Source organism: Crocuta crocuta, unplaced genomic scaffold (genome assembly GCF_008692635.1).
Source record: "Crocuta crocuta isolate KB4526 unplaced genomic scaffold, BGI_CrCroc_1.0 scaffold430, whole genome shotgun sequence".
Lineage (NCBI taxonomy): Eukaryota > Metazoa > Chordata > Mammalia > Carnivora > Hyaenidae > Crocuta > Crocuta crocuta.
The window spans coordinates 1,666,191-1,684,096 of NW_027527934.1; positions in this window are offsets into that span (position 1 = coordinate 1,666,191).

Below are 17,906 nucleotides of genomic sequence, written 5' to 3' on the forward strand. Positions count from 1 at the left end.
CTCTCTCTGCCCCTCTTCTCTCTCTCTCTCTCTCTATCTCTCTGTCTCTCTGTCTCTCTCTCTTAAAAATAATTAAAACATTAATTTTTTAAAAATTTTTGTCACATTTTGTTCTTTATAGGAATCATATTCTTTATAAGGAATGCTAGATCTTAGTTTATCTGACTTTATTCAGTACATTCTTCTCCTCCCTCTGCCATTCCATTGAATAGAACACCAGATAGCATAGAGTAATCCACTTCAACATAAGGAACATTACCTGTCTTTAAAAATGTATTGGTATAGTTGAGTCTTCTTTATTTGCTGAATCTTATCAAGGTTTGAAACTGCATGATTGGTTAATTTAAGAAAAAATATTCTAAGGGAGAGATACATTATCAAGCTTGATAAGGTCACCTACCTAATTACAAAGGCTTCCCTTGTGACCTTGATAATTCGATTACTTCAATGAAAGATAATCCCATGTTCTATTCCTTACAGACCCGTTAATGATATACAACAGAATCAGGTATCTATTAAGAATCCCAGTAAAGAAGTGATTCCCTATAATCTTTCAACAATAAATCTCATGCCAAGCACCCTGTCTATGAAAGGTAATTTCTCATATAAATTTCCTACTCAGTTTCAATGCACCTAAGGAAAAAGGAAGTTGACCATTGTTGAAAAATCATGACCCCTGCCTCGCTGACCTTTTTCCAACACTTAATTTGGTATGAGCACCTAAATTCTCAGAAGGTGATAAGTATCACAGACCATCTAGGCATGGGTGACTGACAACACATTGGGATTGCCATTGTTTGCTCTCAGATTAAAGTTGCTGACACTTCTGATGTGGGTCAAGCAATTTTCAAACTGAGGCTAATGCTTCTGTTTCTCTTTTTCCCTTTGTTCCCTCTCTAAAAGAAGCATGCTTTCACATTTTTTTCAGCACATTTTTTTTTTCTTCTTAACTTTAACCGGCATATGAATTTCCTTGAAAGGTCATCACTTACTTAGTTAAAAATCAGACAGGTGATCATACTTCTAATCCTTGGGTTCCCAAATTTGTTTTATGTTGTTAAAGGATATGCAAGGAAACAAAATTGATTACCTGTACAACCAACTAGCATTTTAAAAAACATTGCAAGGCCACAGCTTACATTGGAGAAACCAAATCTAACTGCTAGGGACTGTATCTCTTTCAATCTTTTTATGTCATCATCAATAGTAATAAGGCCATTTTACTAGATAAGGAAACTGAGATTCTAAGAATATAGTGAATTTTTTCTGCATCTTCATTGTTTTAAAGAGAAGAGAGTATGGATCCAAAGGAAAAAATAGAAGTCATTTCAGGGGTAATAAGAGAAAGTTTCTATGCTGTAATCATCCTCAGAATATTTTATTTTCCCACAGTGTCACAAAAATCAATGAAACCGCTCTCAGACTTTGGAACCTATTTGATATTGCTATTCTTGGTTGTGGAGACTAAGCTTCTAATCAGTAGGCATTGCAAGTGTTCCACGGCATTTGAACAGAGGAACATCCTCCTTCTATATTTTGTGTGAGTGATCAGTAGCAAGAAAAATAAATAAATTAGGAAAACAGCAAGCAAGAAGGTAGACATACAGTTGGACTTTATAATTTGTTAGAAAATTGCTCAACCTCAGGATCATCTAAATTACACACATATATGTACACATACACACATGTATATATATATATATACATATATATATATATATGCAGACACACATGTGTCTGTAAGACACAGTGCTGGTCTAAAGAGGATGAAGAACAAAATATGACATAAGCTCTGTTTTCAAGGAAGTAAGAATTTATTAAACGGCATATGCAATTAAACCAAATTTACAACAAAATACCTAATAGAAGACCTCATGACTAGGTTGACAAGTAGCACAAATTGATGAATTCTGCCTCAGATGAAGGAAAAGATCTTTGAAAGGAGACATATAAATTGGGTTGAATATCAGAAAGCATTCTTAAATGGGGTTTATAATGACAATGGCGCTGTTGTGAGGAGAGTTCTGTGAGTTCTTCTAGTAGATTATCAAATGTGAGGGGAATCATGGAAGCCCCCAGATTGGTGGACTATTGATCAGAAGTGCAAGTATGGGGTGCCTGGGCGGATCATTTGGCCGAGCATCCAACTTCAGCTCAGGTCATGATTTCATGGTCTGTGGGTTCAAGTCCCACTTCCTCTTTGTGCTGACAGCTCGGAGCCTGGAGTCTGCTTCTAATTCTGCATCTCCCTCGCTCTCTGCTCCTCTGCCCCTCACCCTCTGTCTCTGTCTCTGTCTCTGTCTCTCTCTCAAAAATAAACATTAACAAAATTTTTTAAAGAAGTGCAAATAGACTTGGGACCCTAGATGTTGCTGGTGTCTGAAGTAGGGGCAATCTTGTTGGAGACCATGGCCTTAAACATGTGAGTTCTCACACTAGCTCCAGATGGTTAACATCAGAATTCAATTATATTTCAGTACAACGTTTCTGTCAGAATATAGACTCCCTTTCTCTCTTTTACTTGATTGTATATTGTGAGGTTGTGAGGGGGAAGAAAATGAGGAGACTCCAAGATGTCAGGAACACTGATGGTTTCTACTTTTTGCTGGGAATTTATTATTTTAATTGTCATTGGACTGGATATGTATTGTCTTTACCTAAAATTAGCACCTTCTTTAATGAATGGAAATGGCTTATTGATGTGGTCTTAAAATTTAGGACAGCAGAAATACGAGACATATAATAGGTAACTGAATCTAGATTGAGAAGATAAACTACAGGGAGGCAGGGATATTTGTCAGATGAAATAATCATTAAATATAAGGCATAAATAAGATTATTATGCAAACCATTACCACAAGTGCAAACAAAAAATGCAAATTCAAACCACAATGGGACTTGGTGTAGGATGGTGTAGTAGGAGGACCCTCAGCTCACCTTGTCCCACTGATATAACTAGATACCACCCATTTCAACATAAATAACCCACAAAATGACCCAAAGACTGCCAAAACATACTGTCCACAGCTAACTGTAGAGAAGAGGCCACATCAAAGAGGAGAGGAAAGGCAGAGAAGCGATCTGAGTTAAAGGGACTGCCAAGACTATCCACAGGAGGGAGAAACACCTTGGGTGTGGAGAGGAGAAAGAAAGAGAGCCTCACACAAGTCATCCCAGGCATGGAGGACTGGCAATGGGAAGACAAATCCTCATAACATTTGCCTTTGAAAACCAGAGGAGCATAATTTTGTGAGTTCTTATAATCAGCAGGACTTAACACCTATAACTTTAAGAAGCCTCAGGCTTGGCTCTGGGAGACCAAGGAGGGCAAGAGGAAACTGAGTCCTTGCCCTTAAAGAGACATCACAACAACCACGTGGAGATGGAACACTGAAGCAGCAGTTTGAAAACATGCCTGAGGTGTACAGGAGGAAGATTGGCTTACTGACCTCAGAGCCTATGCTTGGAGAGTCATTGGAAGACTTCCCCCAAGAACAAAAGAGCTGGCAGGCATCATTTCCCTCCCCTGCTCCCGCCCTAGATACATTGACACCTGCAGACACCAGCACAGCCCAACACTCTCCACCTCACTTGCTACAAACCCAGGAACCCCCCGCCCTGGGTGTTTCTGCGGACGCCCTCTCCGGCCAGGCCCAACTGCAGGCCTCCTCCCACCACAGACCTGCACACCCTGTAACTTCCAGCTCTTTTTGTTCCAGAGGATTTGCTCATTCAGATCTCAAGATGGATAGTTTCAGGGCAACCTGTTTGAAATTTCATGACTTTTGAAGGGCAAATCCCAGTGTTTTTAATTTGTTAGTGAATTCTGAATTTCAGTGCATTTTAAAACCAAATATTCTTTTTAGATATTACTTACATTTGAGAATCAAAAGCTAACCAAATTAGATACAATTTGATTGAAAACTACCACCATGCATCTCATTTGACAATATTTGGCATTAAGTCCCTTTCAGGATCCCCCACCACCACCAGTTCAAGTGCCATTTTTTGTCTTCACTGATCATACTGCCTAATTTCACTTGGCTTTGAATTCTTTGAGTCCATCTTCTGGGAACTACTTGTCTGGAAGTAGTTATTTTCAGTTTAGCCTATTTAAGATCATTAAATCTTAAATATTAGCCACATAAGATTCTCTTGTTACTATAATTGAAAATTTGAAGGAACCCAGGGGATGGTAACTTAATTCTTTAATCTGGTGTCACCATACTCTGTTGACTTTTCTCCTGGAGAAAACCAATTAAAACACCCATTTAATCCAACAGGGAGCTCTTTGCTCACACCATCTTCTTCCATATCTATAAAGAATATATATTATAGAGACTATGTTTAATTGCTCTTCCCCTTTTTTTATGTATATATGTATGTGTGTCTGTATGTATTTATTTTTGAGAGAGAGAGAGAAAGCAGGGAGGGACAGAAAGAGAGGGAGACAGAGAATCCAAAGCAGGCTTCTCACTGACAGCAGCGAGCCCGATGTGAGGCTCTAACTGACAAACCATGAGATCCTGACCTGAGCTGATGTTAGACATTCAAATGACTGAGCCACCCACCCCAAGTGTTCTTCCCTTTTCTAAACCTCTGGAAAACTCTGGTCTACGGCACATACTTGATGCTTAGAACTGGTACTTATTTTAATACTCATTGTGTGATATAAATGAACAAACATTATTTTTCAAAGAATTTATATTTTAGTGAGATTAAATAGTCACTGTTTTCCAAATGTAGTAAAGAAAATAGCATTGGGTTTTAGCTTCCATTCAATTTGTACTCTTATTTAAATCACAAATTCTGTGGATTATTTTCAGCTGACAAACATTCCTACTGCCCTGTGGCTTACCTTCACAGTCTAGATGGAGCTCCTCATTTTTTGCCTCATGGTAGTACCAGAGAAATTCATCACCCTTATTGACTATCTGAAGATTTCTCTATTGAATTTTTGAAATGCATTTTTAGCTGTAGGTGTTTACATTGTTAGGATTTTGCATGCTGAGGGGAGGCACCCCTGGGCTTTAATTTGTTCTTCCTGCTGTCTACTTTTCCCCCTTAACTCTAGGGGTAATAGCAAGGAAACCATTTCTATTTGTAAAGTTTAACATACCAGAAATCACAAACACTACATTACAAGTACCACGAAATAGCTTCACAACAGAAACATTCCAAAGGGCTGAATGTCTCTTGGAGAATTCTTTTCCAAAGCACTCATTTAGAGAGGACAGAGGAGGTCATAATTCACAAATAACATTCCTAAAATATTGGCAATTTTTATTCATTGTTTGGGGAAAAGATTTGAGTAGTTCATTTCAGAATCACGTTACTAGTACATACTTTTCAAAAGAGTGGTATATTTAGCAATGGAAATAAGTTATAAGAACCATGAATTAAAGTTAATAATTATTTCCTAAAAAAAACCAGTTTGATAGCCGTGTACTTCTACCACCACCACCACACACATATACCCTCATACACACAATCTTTAATCTTTGATAATAATCTTAGAATAGAGTGGAATCAAATGTTATTTAATTGTTATTATATGGGTAGTAGTCATGTATTTTATGGGGTATAAGAGGTAGATATATCCCCTTGGTAATTAAATATAGACAAGTCATTGACCATATTTGTCCCACAATTTCTTCTCTGTAAAATGAGGAAAAAGCATGAACTACATTAAGCTTTCTATAGTTTCTTAGTAGGTATATGTAATTTGATATAGCATTAATACCCTATCTTCCGGCTGCTCTTTATAGAATAAGTTCTTTAATGGGTGTCCATGTTAACACACATTTCTGAAATGTGCAGCCTAAGGGAACTTCTGAGGATGTTCTTTGAATAAATAAATAAATAAATAAATAAATATAATTATTTACTCAATCCCTTTGTCCTTCCTACCTGCTGAGCTGCACTGGGTGTGTGTTGTTATAACCAGAGCAATGATAAAAAACCAGCTCCCTGATTCTGCTCTGGGACCCGATACATTTTTTTTTTTCCTCAGTGAGCACACTTTTGGCACTTTGGGTCAGATAAAATTCATTGTGCAGGATGCCTAGCTAACCTAGCCCCAGCTGGGAAATATCAGGAGTGATTTAACCAAAAATGCTCATACACTCTTCTAAATGACCTTGAGCAAGAACAACACCATTCCTAGTTTCAAGTCAATGTATCCAAGTCATAGGACTATGACAGGCCTGACATTTGCAAGATACCCCACAGGCTCCAAATCTTTGAGAGACCAGGCCAGGCCCATACCTAAAATCAGCTTTACTTCACTCTCATCTGAATTTCTTTATTTTTCACTTTGAAATTTTACAGTGTGTATGACCCAGCAGAGGGGCCACAAAGAGAGTGACATTTTCCCTCTGTCTTCCTTCATGTGTAAGGTTATCCGAGGTAGTCTCAGTTACTTCACACCTGCAGTTGATAATGTGCCATGTTTCCGCATGGCTTCTTTCCCTTCTAGTATTTCCATGGAGTATTCTTTGTGCCTAACAGGAACCTTTCTTCTGGGCACTGTGGTCAAGGGCTTAAGGAGAGAAAGAAGTGAGGATTTATATTTCTTATAAAATGATGATGAGCATTCTTTGATGCTTTTCTCTTTACTAAAAAAAAATGAAGAAAAAAATTAATAAAGAAATTTTAAAATGCCTAACATGAGATTTGTTTGTTGTACATTTTATTAATATAATAAAATTAAACAACAGAAATGAAGATTCCATGCCCTTTCTCTTCTCTTGAAGAACATACATACATGATTAATGTATATTTATAAAAATTTATATAATTTATGCATGTATAAATAAATCAATCTTCTGACTGAAGTCCTAAAATAGAGCATTTTTATATTAAAAGCATAAAGCATAAACTCACAAACCTCTATCTAAAATACAAATAAATCACTTCTGGCACTGAATTCTAACAGTTAAATGATGAAGTCATTGGTTACAGAGTTTTCCCTACCTTCTCAAATATTTGGGCTTATTTCTCAGACGTGCTTATTCATGATCATCATTGTGCATTCTGAAAAGTGGAGATTTCTAGATTAACTACCTTTGTATACTTAAAAGCTACTATTCCAGCTGCCTTTATGCACAAATAACTTTTTTTCCATTTAAATTATGATATATGTACTGAATGTCTAATATGCTGAACTATATACAGAGATGTAAAGCTTCAATATTCTTTGTGCTTAAGGATCTTATGTTTTAGTACAGATAAGACTGATGCTCATGCTTTGTTATCAGTGAAATGTAGTATGTATATATCCTGATGAGGATTCAACTAGGCACAGGTGAATCTGTATCAACAAGGAGTTTGCCTGTCTCTCCCTCCCTCTCTCTCTCTCTCTCAAGTTTATTTTTTTATTGTATGTTTCCACAGCTAACTTGTATGGTCCACCATGGCAGGATCCCTATATTACTTCTTTAATTATCAGTATATCTAAAGCATGTTAGAGTCCAAGACACTGTCAGGCACTCAGTATACATTTGTTCAGCAAGTGCACAACCACGGTCACTTCATTTCTCTATACTTCAGAATCTTCATCTCTGTGTCTACTAAGATGAGCTCTGCGTTACTATATGGCACTCACATTACTAAACTTCTTTAATGTTTGTTTGTATGGATGCCAAGTGTTTGTAATAGGTGCCCTGGGCTCATAAAGAAGAAACAATGAAATGAATTTCCAAACAGATAGAGCTCTTCTGAGAAGATGTTGTGAGGATTAATTTTGTGGAGGGCGAGTTGCATGTGTCACTTTCCTAACAGAATTCTGGCTATAACCACTAGGGGCACACCCTGCAGTCATTCAATGTTTTCACACATAGCCTAATACTTCTACACTCTAAATGTGAAAATAGTGGCCAAAGTTTCAAAGACTGATGAACGGCATAGGTGAGGTAGGAGAGTTAATGTGTAGAACTCAGAGCTACAGCTGTCCCGTCTATGTTGCTTCCTTTCCTCCAGTTCTCTACATTTCACCACTGTCTCCTTTTCCTTTTCTTGCTCTCCTTCCTCTCCCGTTTATCTTTGCCTTTAGTGCCTTGACTATAAGTCTGTCGATGATGAAACCATAGCCAAACTGGACATCCTAATAAGTTCAGGATATGGAAGATTTGTTAAAAAAAATATATAAAAGTTATAATTGATATAAGAATAGCTTATGTGAAAATAAATACATTAAAATTAAATTGTAATTTCACCAAAAGGCAAAAGATACCATGAAGTATTTGTAAAACTTGAAAAAAGGACAGGAAAAAATTTTCCACATTGAAATTTTTCATATAGAAATGGCAAAAGGTTTGTGTCCAGAATATATAAAGAAATCTTTGGGGTGCCTGGGTGGCTCAGTCGGTTAAGCGTCCGACTTTGGCTCAGGTCATGATCTCACAGTTCGTGGGTTCGAGCCCCACATTGGGCTCTGTGCTGACAGCTAGCTCAGAGCCTGGAGCCTGCTTCAGATTCTGTGTCTCCCTCTCTCTCTGACCCTCCCCTGCTCATGCTGTCTTTCTCTCTCTCTCTCAGAAATAAATTTTTTTAAAACATTTAAAAATTTTTTGAAAAAGAAGAAATCTTTCAGACCCATTAGAAAAGTACGTAAAAGACATGAGTGGTATTTCACAGAAAAGATGAATAGCCAATAAAATATAATAATGAAAAAACATTAAAATTTTTCTGCAAACTATCTTTGAAAGATCCCTGACATTTGCTCAGACACATAACTCATAAGAAATCAGAACGTCTTCTGATAAAAGAACAATAATGTCATCATCATATCTATGAAAACTGGGGGGTGGGGGGGAGGAAGTTTCAGAAAGAACAACTTTTTCATTAGAAAATTTGAATTTCCTATAATATAAATAAAAGAAAGAGAAATTAAAAAATTTAAAACTTACTAGCTTTCCAATCTTCATCTTCTGGTGAAATCTCAGGTGACATTGACTTATTAAAACAATATTCTGGGTAACCTGAAGCTATCCATTCACCTTCTATAACAATCTTTGGTTTACACTATCGTTCCATTAACCTAGTTTCTTTAATTTTACCAGCATGAAGTTTAATCCTCTGTGTTTGTTTTCTACTTGCCTAAAGATAAAATCCTAGCTTGCAATCTATTCTTGGAATCTAAACCTCACAACATTCTGGCAGGATACAGATTCTTTGAGCCACTCTCTGACAGCCAAGGCTCTTCTCTTACTTCACTCAATTTCTCATTCCTCCAAACCCACCGGACTCCTTGACTCTGCTTAGCACACCTTATTCTCTTTGGAAATAAAGAGACGTTCTGTTTCTTTTGTCTGACAATCTCTTATTTCATGTAAATTTCAATTCATGTGTCATCTTCCCTCTTGGATCTAACCTCATATATAGTAAAATTAGCTTGTTGACAAAACAAATAAATGACAATAAAAATTAAAACATCTGAATGAGAGCATAAAATGCTTGAAATTCTGGACTGCAAGTAGTTAGGTGCTTATTGTGATATATTTTATTTTCTGTGCTTTTAATTTAAAAATATATATACAAATACATAAAACAAGTAAAAGGCCAGTAGCAGTTCATTATGATACTTATTGCCCCAAATAACCTTTGATAAGTTTGAGTATTTTTTTTACCATTAAATATCTTTGAGCTATTGTTTTACTCATAAGAAAATCAATCCTAGTGACTTCTAATGTTTTTCGTAATGCTGCCATTCACCACATCAAAGGATACCTTGTGCAGGAAAAAAAAAGTTTTATGTATTTTTGCCAAGAAAATCTATGAAAATTAAGAATGTTTAAGATAAAAATGATTTCACTCTTATAGTGAAGACCTATATCTATCATAATCAATGCAGGTACCTAAAATTATCTTCTTTTTTAGGGATTTTTATGTCTTTGAAATTATAGATCAAAGACACCCTGATCATAATCTTTGATTGGTAAGCACAAATTCACATACTGATTATTATCTCCTTCCTTTGACATTCAAACTAATAAGCATCTGTTTACTTGTCTATAAATGTGTTTTCTAATCATATACTCAAAATAATAAAATTAGCTGAGGAGTTAAATGAGATCTTTGGGAATTTTATAGTAACTTTTATCTAGTACCTATTTTTTTATTATTATTTTCAAATTGAAGATGAAATTATTTAAGGTATATATTCACCAGAGATTAATTGTAAAAGAATTTGGAATGGACATATTTTTGTCCCCCAGAGGAAATGTTTATAAAAGCAATAGGAGGGAATATAACTTCCATAGTATGAAAATAAATGAAGATCACAAGCCTAGGTATAAAAGTAAAAGATTTTTTCATATATTTTCAAAATGTAATTCTGCTTATTAGCATGAAGAGTTCTTCTTGCCACACAATCATAAACACTGGGTAGATAAAGTTTGTCTGCATAACGTCCACATGCAGATTTTATTTTTCAGTTTGTTATTACATTGTACTTTTAAACATATATGAAATTTTAGATCCTCAGCTGGTCCTCTGAAATTCCATAAACTAAAATAAGATAAAAACAGAGAAAGAGGCAGACCATATGAGACTTTTAAATACAGAGAACAGAGGCTCCTGGGTGGCTCAGTCAGTTAAGCTTCTGACTTGGCTCAGGTCATGATGTCCCAATTCACAGGTTCAAGCCCTGAGTCTGCCTCTGTGCTGATAGCTCAGAACCTGGAGCTGGCTTCGGACAGGGACTGTGTCTCCATTTCTCTCTGCCCCTCCCCCACTCACATTCTGTCTCTTTCTCTCAAAAATAAATAAGCATTAAAAAAAATTAATACAGAGAACAAACTGAGGATTCCTGGAGGGAAGGTAGGTCGGGAGGGAGTGGTGATGAGCTAAATGGGTGATGGGCATTAAGGAGGGCACTTGTTGGGATGAGCAATGGGTGTTATATGTAAGCGATGAATCACTGAATTCTACTCCTGAAACTAATACTACCCTATACATTAACTAACTTTTATTTAAATTAAAAATATAAATAAAATAAAATTCTATATGCTCTGCTGTCATGATGTTTTGTCTTTAGATAACTCAAAAGATCCTTCCAGATCCTTCCATTACAAGTAGTTTTGGTAAATTAAAATTACAAAAATCAGCAATCTGCTGTTTCTTGGATCAAATTAGTCTTTCTTAAGACAATATAAATGATAAAGTCAGTTATTAGCATATGTAATGGCACAATATCCTTTAAGAAAGTTATATTAATCCAAAATAAAAATCAAGGGTACCTGGGTGGCTCAGTTGGTTAAGCTTCTGACTCTTGATTTCGTCTGGGCTCATGATCTCATGGTCATCAGATCAGATTGAGGCCCATGTCTGTTCAACTCCACACTGGGAGTAGAGGCTGCTTAGGATTCTCTCTCTCCCTCTCCCTATTCTCCTCCCCTACTTGCATGTGCCCACACGCACACACTCTCTCTCAACTTAATTAAAAATAAAAATAAAAGACTAATAAGTACCAATATTTGAAAGCTTCATTTAAATTGCTTATCACAAATCCCTTCAGTATTTGCTAAGCTAAGGCTAAAAGTTCTGTTATCTGTTTTTAGTCAATGCCTCTTCAGTAGCTGAAACTACTATCGGAAAACCATGTAATCCAGACTCTTAGCAATGATTCAGATGTCCTGATGTTTCTTTAGCTAGTATTTTCCCTTTACTGATAAGTTCCATCTTCTCACTCTTTGCTGAGGACAAGCTCATGGACTTGCCTCATAATTCAATGAAAAATGGGAGAAGACAGGAAAGTTTTTTAATACACCCACCTACCTATCTCATCTCTATCCATGTTTTACTCATCTCTTCTCAGTGGGTGAAAAACTTCTCTATCAGAGTGTGATCAAGGAAGCAGAAAAACTATAAGTGATAAAGAAATCAGGAATTTATTAACATTAGGCTTTATGCAAGTAGTGGATCTGGTGCAAAAGACTGCACACTGTTGTCTTGTGTTTGGTAATTAGACTAAAGTCACTTCAAGTCAATGAGATGAACAGCTGAGAATAAAAACTTTATATGGACAAGAGCAAGGACAAGGAATACTTGAAGACCACTGGGCCCTTTAACTCCCAATCTTACCTCCTCTAGTCTCCTCCAATGTCATTGCTGAGACTTTCAGGAGACACTGGTGCCCTTTAGAGCTAAATACTCAGGATTCAGTGAAGCTGAAAGGGAGGATCTGGCCAGAACCATGTCAGTAAATGGAAAAACGTTCCACCTAATTGCTTAGGAAAAAGAAAAAGTCTTAACTTTGATTCCTATTTTCTTTCTAATCATATCTAACTGTTCAAGTTCTGTTATCACTACTCTTATAAACATATTTTGAATGTTTCCTTAGCTCCATATGTAGCACCCAGTTCCAAGTTGTGATCATTCCACAATGGACATGTCTTTTTTGCCTAAATTCTGAGTCTTTCCACCCCAGCAGGATGAATTCCACACGTCACCCTTGCCCCAGCCTCAAAGCCATCAATGATTTTCCATGACCCTTAGAATGAAATCCAGCAGTCCTTCCCTAAATTCCAACTTGCTGTCTCCACTCTCTTAATCTAGAGCCTATCTACTCAACCCTATTTCCTTCCACCATTTTTTCTCACATTACTTCATTTCTGGTAGTTGGTCTGCTTTCCGGTTTTGAGTCATTCTCAAGCTTTTTATCATATTCCAGTTGTTTTTCTCTAAGCCAGATCATTCTTCCTGTAGCTCTTTACAGACTCCTTGTCTTTTAAGTTTCATTTCAAATATCATCTCCCTGAAGTTTTTCTAATTATCACTCCCCACTTTTCACCTTTCCTTCCATGTTCACATGCACACACACACACAAACACACACACACATACACAGTTGTTGTCTGATATATTTTAGCTTCTTCCTGGCCCTTATAATGATGAAACATATATTTGCATAAAAAAGTCTTAAAACAGAAAAGCAGATCTGGTACAGTACAGGTGAAAAATATCTGTAGAAAAAAATTATCATTTTTATTTGTATTTATTTTGTTAACCAAAATATTGAATGTCATGGGTTAATTTGCAGTAGGTAAATCTTCAGTATGTAGACTGCCAAGTCATATTTTATCTTGCCCTTTGTTTTATTCATGTGTCCTATTTATTGTTGAAGGCTAATTACATATTAAGATTGTTTAGTTTTGGGGCGCCTGGGTGGCTCAGTCGGTTAAGCATTCGACTTTGGCTCAGGTCATTATCTCATGGTTCATGGGTTCGAGCCTCGCGTCGGGCTCTGTGCTGACATCTAGCTCAGAGCCTGGAGCCTGTTTCAGATTCTGTGTCTCCCTCTCTCTCTGCTCACACTGTCTCTCTCTCTCTCTCAGAAATAAATAAAACATTAAAAAAAATTTTTTTTAAAAGAATGTTTAGTTTTCGTCTCTCATATGTGTCACAGCATTTTCACTTGATTTTTCTAATTAGTTTGACATACAGATACTTTATGTCTTCTGTATCTAAACTACCCTTAGCTTTGACTTCCCTGACATAAGTATGTAAGGAAAATTATTTTTCAATGTGGTGTTAGAAAAATTTACTAAAAATTTTATCTAAGTTGCATATAATTCTATACTTTAAATTTATATCATTGATCCATGTGTGACATACTGCGTTATAATATGATGTAGGGGGTCTACTTTATGTGAAGATGATCTTAAGGTTCTAGTAAATATATCTTCAAAATGAATTCCCACCTGTGACATTTCTTTTCCCAGAACATTTAAGATTACTGTCTCATGCTTCTAAGTGTTAATAAATTACTTAGACACTTGATTTTGTTTTTGTTTGTTTTACTGTAGATTTAGGGGGGAAATGTACTTGTGTTAGCTTGTGATGTATTTTAGTTTTATTATCCCCTCTCTAAAACTGTGTAAATAACTCTTCTTGTATATTCCTTAAAATAACAATATGGGGCAAGGTTTGTGACCAAAGCTATTTCCATATGTTTCTGTTCAGATTCATATTTTTATTTTCTAGACAAGGTGCTCATCATAAAGAGATGAGCTAAAGATAAAGATAAAGAGATAAAGAGAGAGATAAAGAGAGAGAGCTAGTGTGAGCAGGGAAGGAGCAGAAAGAGAGAGAGAAAGAATCCCAAGCAAGTTCTGTGCTGTTAGCATACAGGCTGATATGGGGTTTGATCTCACAAACTGTGAGCCAAAATCAAGAGTTAGACACTCAACCAACTGAGCCACCCAGGCACCTAGAATTAAAATAAATTTAATATAGGAATAGCTATATAACCTAAAATTAATATTTTTCATTTGTTAATTCAATAATTCCAAACAATATAGGGATATATACTTTCTAATCACAACTACCAGGTAAAGTTATCTCTTACAGTTTTATTGTACTTCTTTTCTCTGTCTTTTATAGCATTATAAAACATAACTAATTCTTTATTTCATATCTAGATCTTCCATTTTCCTAATCATTATCAGAGAGTAGAACTAGTTCCCTTTGTATCACTCAGAACTGCTTCCAGAATACTGACACATATAGTAAGTCCTCAATAAATACCTGCTGAACATGTGAATTCATCCTTAAAATGAAATAATTTTGAATAAAAATTAAGTACTCTAGAAGCTTCATGCAAACATAGTTAACGTTTGCCAAAGGGATTTTTTTTCTAGCAAAAGAGTACCTTTTAATCCTTGCATTATATAAAACAACCCAGAGATGCCAAAACACATTTATAGATAATTCATGTTTATCTAAAACATGTTATATAGTTTCTCCCATGTGAACATAAAATGCACAGGAGTCTGAAATTATCTCTAAAATAATCCTGAAGTACAAATTAGTCTAAAAAAAGAAATCATCAACAATTAGATTTTTTTCTACTTCTTTCCTTAGTCACTGATATTTTGTGCTTTGACAGAAACTGAATGAAAACAGATTAAATAAACATTTTTAATACTTTGAATCTTATCAAAGCTGGTCCTACAAGACTTGTAAGTTGTAAAACTCTTTAGACATAGGGTTTTTGAAATGCATTAGGAAGGAATATATGAAGGCATCAAATCAATGAATTAATTTGATAATTACCCTGGAGACTATTCAGGTGTGTAGTTGGAAAGCCATTATCCAAAATAGCCTGAGTCCTTTTCTAACTCGTCTTTACCTCCTACAAAGACACAATTAATTGTGTGGAAAATTTCAATATTCAATGATCAAATTTTTTTTCAGGCACTTATCAACCATTTATTCAGAATATTTGATTCAATTGGGCATTATGACACTTGCACTAACAGGATGAAATAATAGCCTGTATCAAATTAGCTCTGCAAATGGCCAAATGAAACACAATCAATAAATAAGGATTTTTGAGAGCCACTTTGTCTAGTCTTTCCTCCTCAGCAGTGAAATAAGCCATTGTAATTCAGTTTTCCTTAATTATCATTGACCTTGATTTTCTTTTTTTATTAATCAATGTTCAACAGAATCATTCTTCTGGCCCTAAATTTACCTTTTGGATCAGCTTATCAGTACAAGGCTTATTAACAATTAAAATGTATACTTGTCCTATTTTTAGAGTTTTTCTTTTATTTAATTATTATTTTATTTTAATTTTAAACTACTTTTATTTTTAGCAGTAGATATTTGTGAGTTCATTGATAACTAGCCAAGTAGGATTTTTTTCTAAACACATCTAGCTGAAAATAGTATATGAGGCTCAGAAAAAAGTAATCCCTGTCCCAGATTGAAATTGGGCTTCCTCAATTTATGATTTCAAAAGGCTTACCATTCCTATTGATTTCTTTCTCTCCTGAGCTCGCTAATCAAATGTCTTCATCCTGGCCCTGTAGTCCTCTGAGTGGTACTCACTCGTCACACTTCATTCTCTTCTATCGCTTTGTCTCTTTGAAAGTCTTCTTGCTATTTCTTCCTTTACTTTCCAGTGTTACTTCAAAGTTTTGACCATTTCCTCCTCTACAGGAAAACATCATCTCAGTGCAATTATTTGGTAAAAAGGACTAACAGACAAGGAGTCCAAATACCAGAGATCCAGGGTTGAATGTGCCATTTAAACAACCATGCCGAGTCTGTCAAGGAAATGGTCTCAGACTCAACTTTCTTTTTGCTGAGTGAGAATACATGAAACTGTTCTCCCAGCTCCTCAGGATTCTTGGGAGGAAAGGTAACATAGACTACCAGAAAAGCAATGAGATTTTGCACCAGATAACCCGAGTTTTAAATCATTGTTCTATTGTGCAAACCAAAAAAAATTTGGGTTTGTTCAGAAAAGTATTTTTCAATTATAACTGTCATACAGATATAAAAGTGAACACATTTTACCAATTTTACTCTTCTTATTAAAGAGGAAACCAGGGGGTGCCCAGGTGTCTCAGTCAGTTAAGCATCCAACTTTTGATCTCAGCTCAGGTCATGATCTCACAGTTCAGTTCTTGAGACTGAACCCTGCTTCAGGCTCTGCACTGACAGTGCAGAGGCTGCTTGGGATTCTTTCCCTCCCTCTTTCTCTTACCTTCTCCTCTGCTCATATTCTCTCTTTCTGTCTCTCTCAAAATAAATAAATAAATAAACACTTTAAAAAGTGATAAAACCAGGAAGAGGTTTTATATACATTGTGTGCGTGTGCATGTGTGTGTGTATGTGTGTGTGTGCGTGTGTACCAGGAGTATTGAAATCATTATGTAAATGGAAATAAAGCTGGTTTTACCAAAGGGTAAGAGGAAGAAAATAATTGCTTTAAGGAAAAGATTTTAAATAACATCTATTAGTTAGTTACCTACAACTTGAAAAGCACTGTACCTCAAAGACAATGAAAGGCTAATATCAGATAACCTGAAGGATGACCTCTAAACAAAGAGTTTTCCACTGAAGTGCATTTTTTTCTGAAAGGAACTTAGAGTAAGTTACTTTACCTATTTGTGCCTCTACTTCCTCACCTGCAGTTTGTGCATCTATCATGAGAACTTTATATTAAGATAAAGCACAGGTAGTGATTGCTATGAAGCTGAAACTCAACGAACAGGAATTTCCTTCTCTTTCCGAAGATATATGAAAAGCTAACTGAAATTGCATATTACTAGCCAAATCAAATATATTATTACCTCTTAAGCTATACCCAGTAAACAGTACTACAAAATTATTGTGTGTAATGGAAAGTTAAAGATTATTGAACTTTTATTTCCTCTCACTTTCAGAAGAAATTTTTGAGGTCTGTAAGAATTAAAGTGATGTGATTGGATCTTTTGTTTGCCTGATAGTTGAAGTTAAAGATGTGATCTATATATCTGATATGCATTATGTTTAGCATGATGAGGCCTTAACCATTATTTATAACCAGGATCATTTGTATCATTCATTACTCTTAACGATTTATTTTGTACTTTAAAATTTTGACAATTATTAAGAAATTAATGTTTTCGGGGCGCCTGGGTGGCTCAGTCGGTTAAACGTCCGACTTCGGCTCAGGTCATGATCTCACGGATAGTGGGTTTGAGCCCCATGTCACGCTCTGTGCTGACAGCTAGCTCAGAGCCTGGAGCCTGCTTCAGATTCTGTATCTCCCTCTCTCTCTGACCCTCCTCTGCTCAAGCGCTCTCTCTCTCTCGCTCTCTCTCTCGCTCTCTCTCAGAAATAAATTTTTAAAAAAAGAAATTAATGTTTTCAGGGCGCCCGAGTAGCTCAGTCAGTTAAGCGTTCGACTTCGGCTCAGGTCATGATCTTGCAGTTGGTGGGTTCGAGCCCTGCGTCGGGCTCTGTGCTGGCAGCTAGCTCAGAGCCTGGAGCCTGCTTTCAGATTCTGCGTCTGCCTCTCTCTCTGACCCTCCCCTGCTCATGCTGTCTCTGTCTCTCTCAGAAATAAATAAAACATTAAAAATACTTTAAAAAGAGATTAAAGTTTTCTTAGTTACATAGATGATGCTA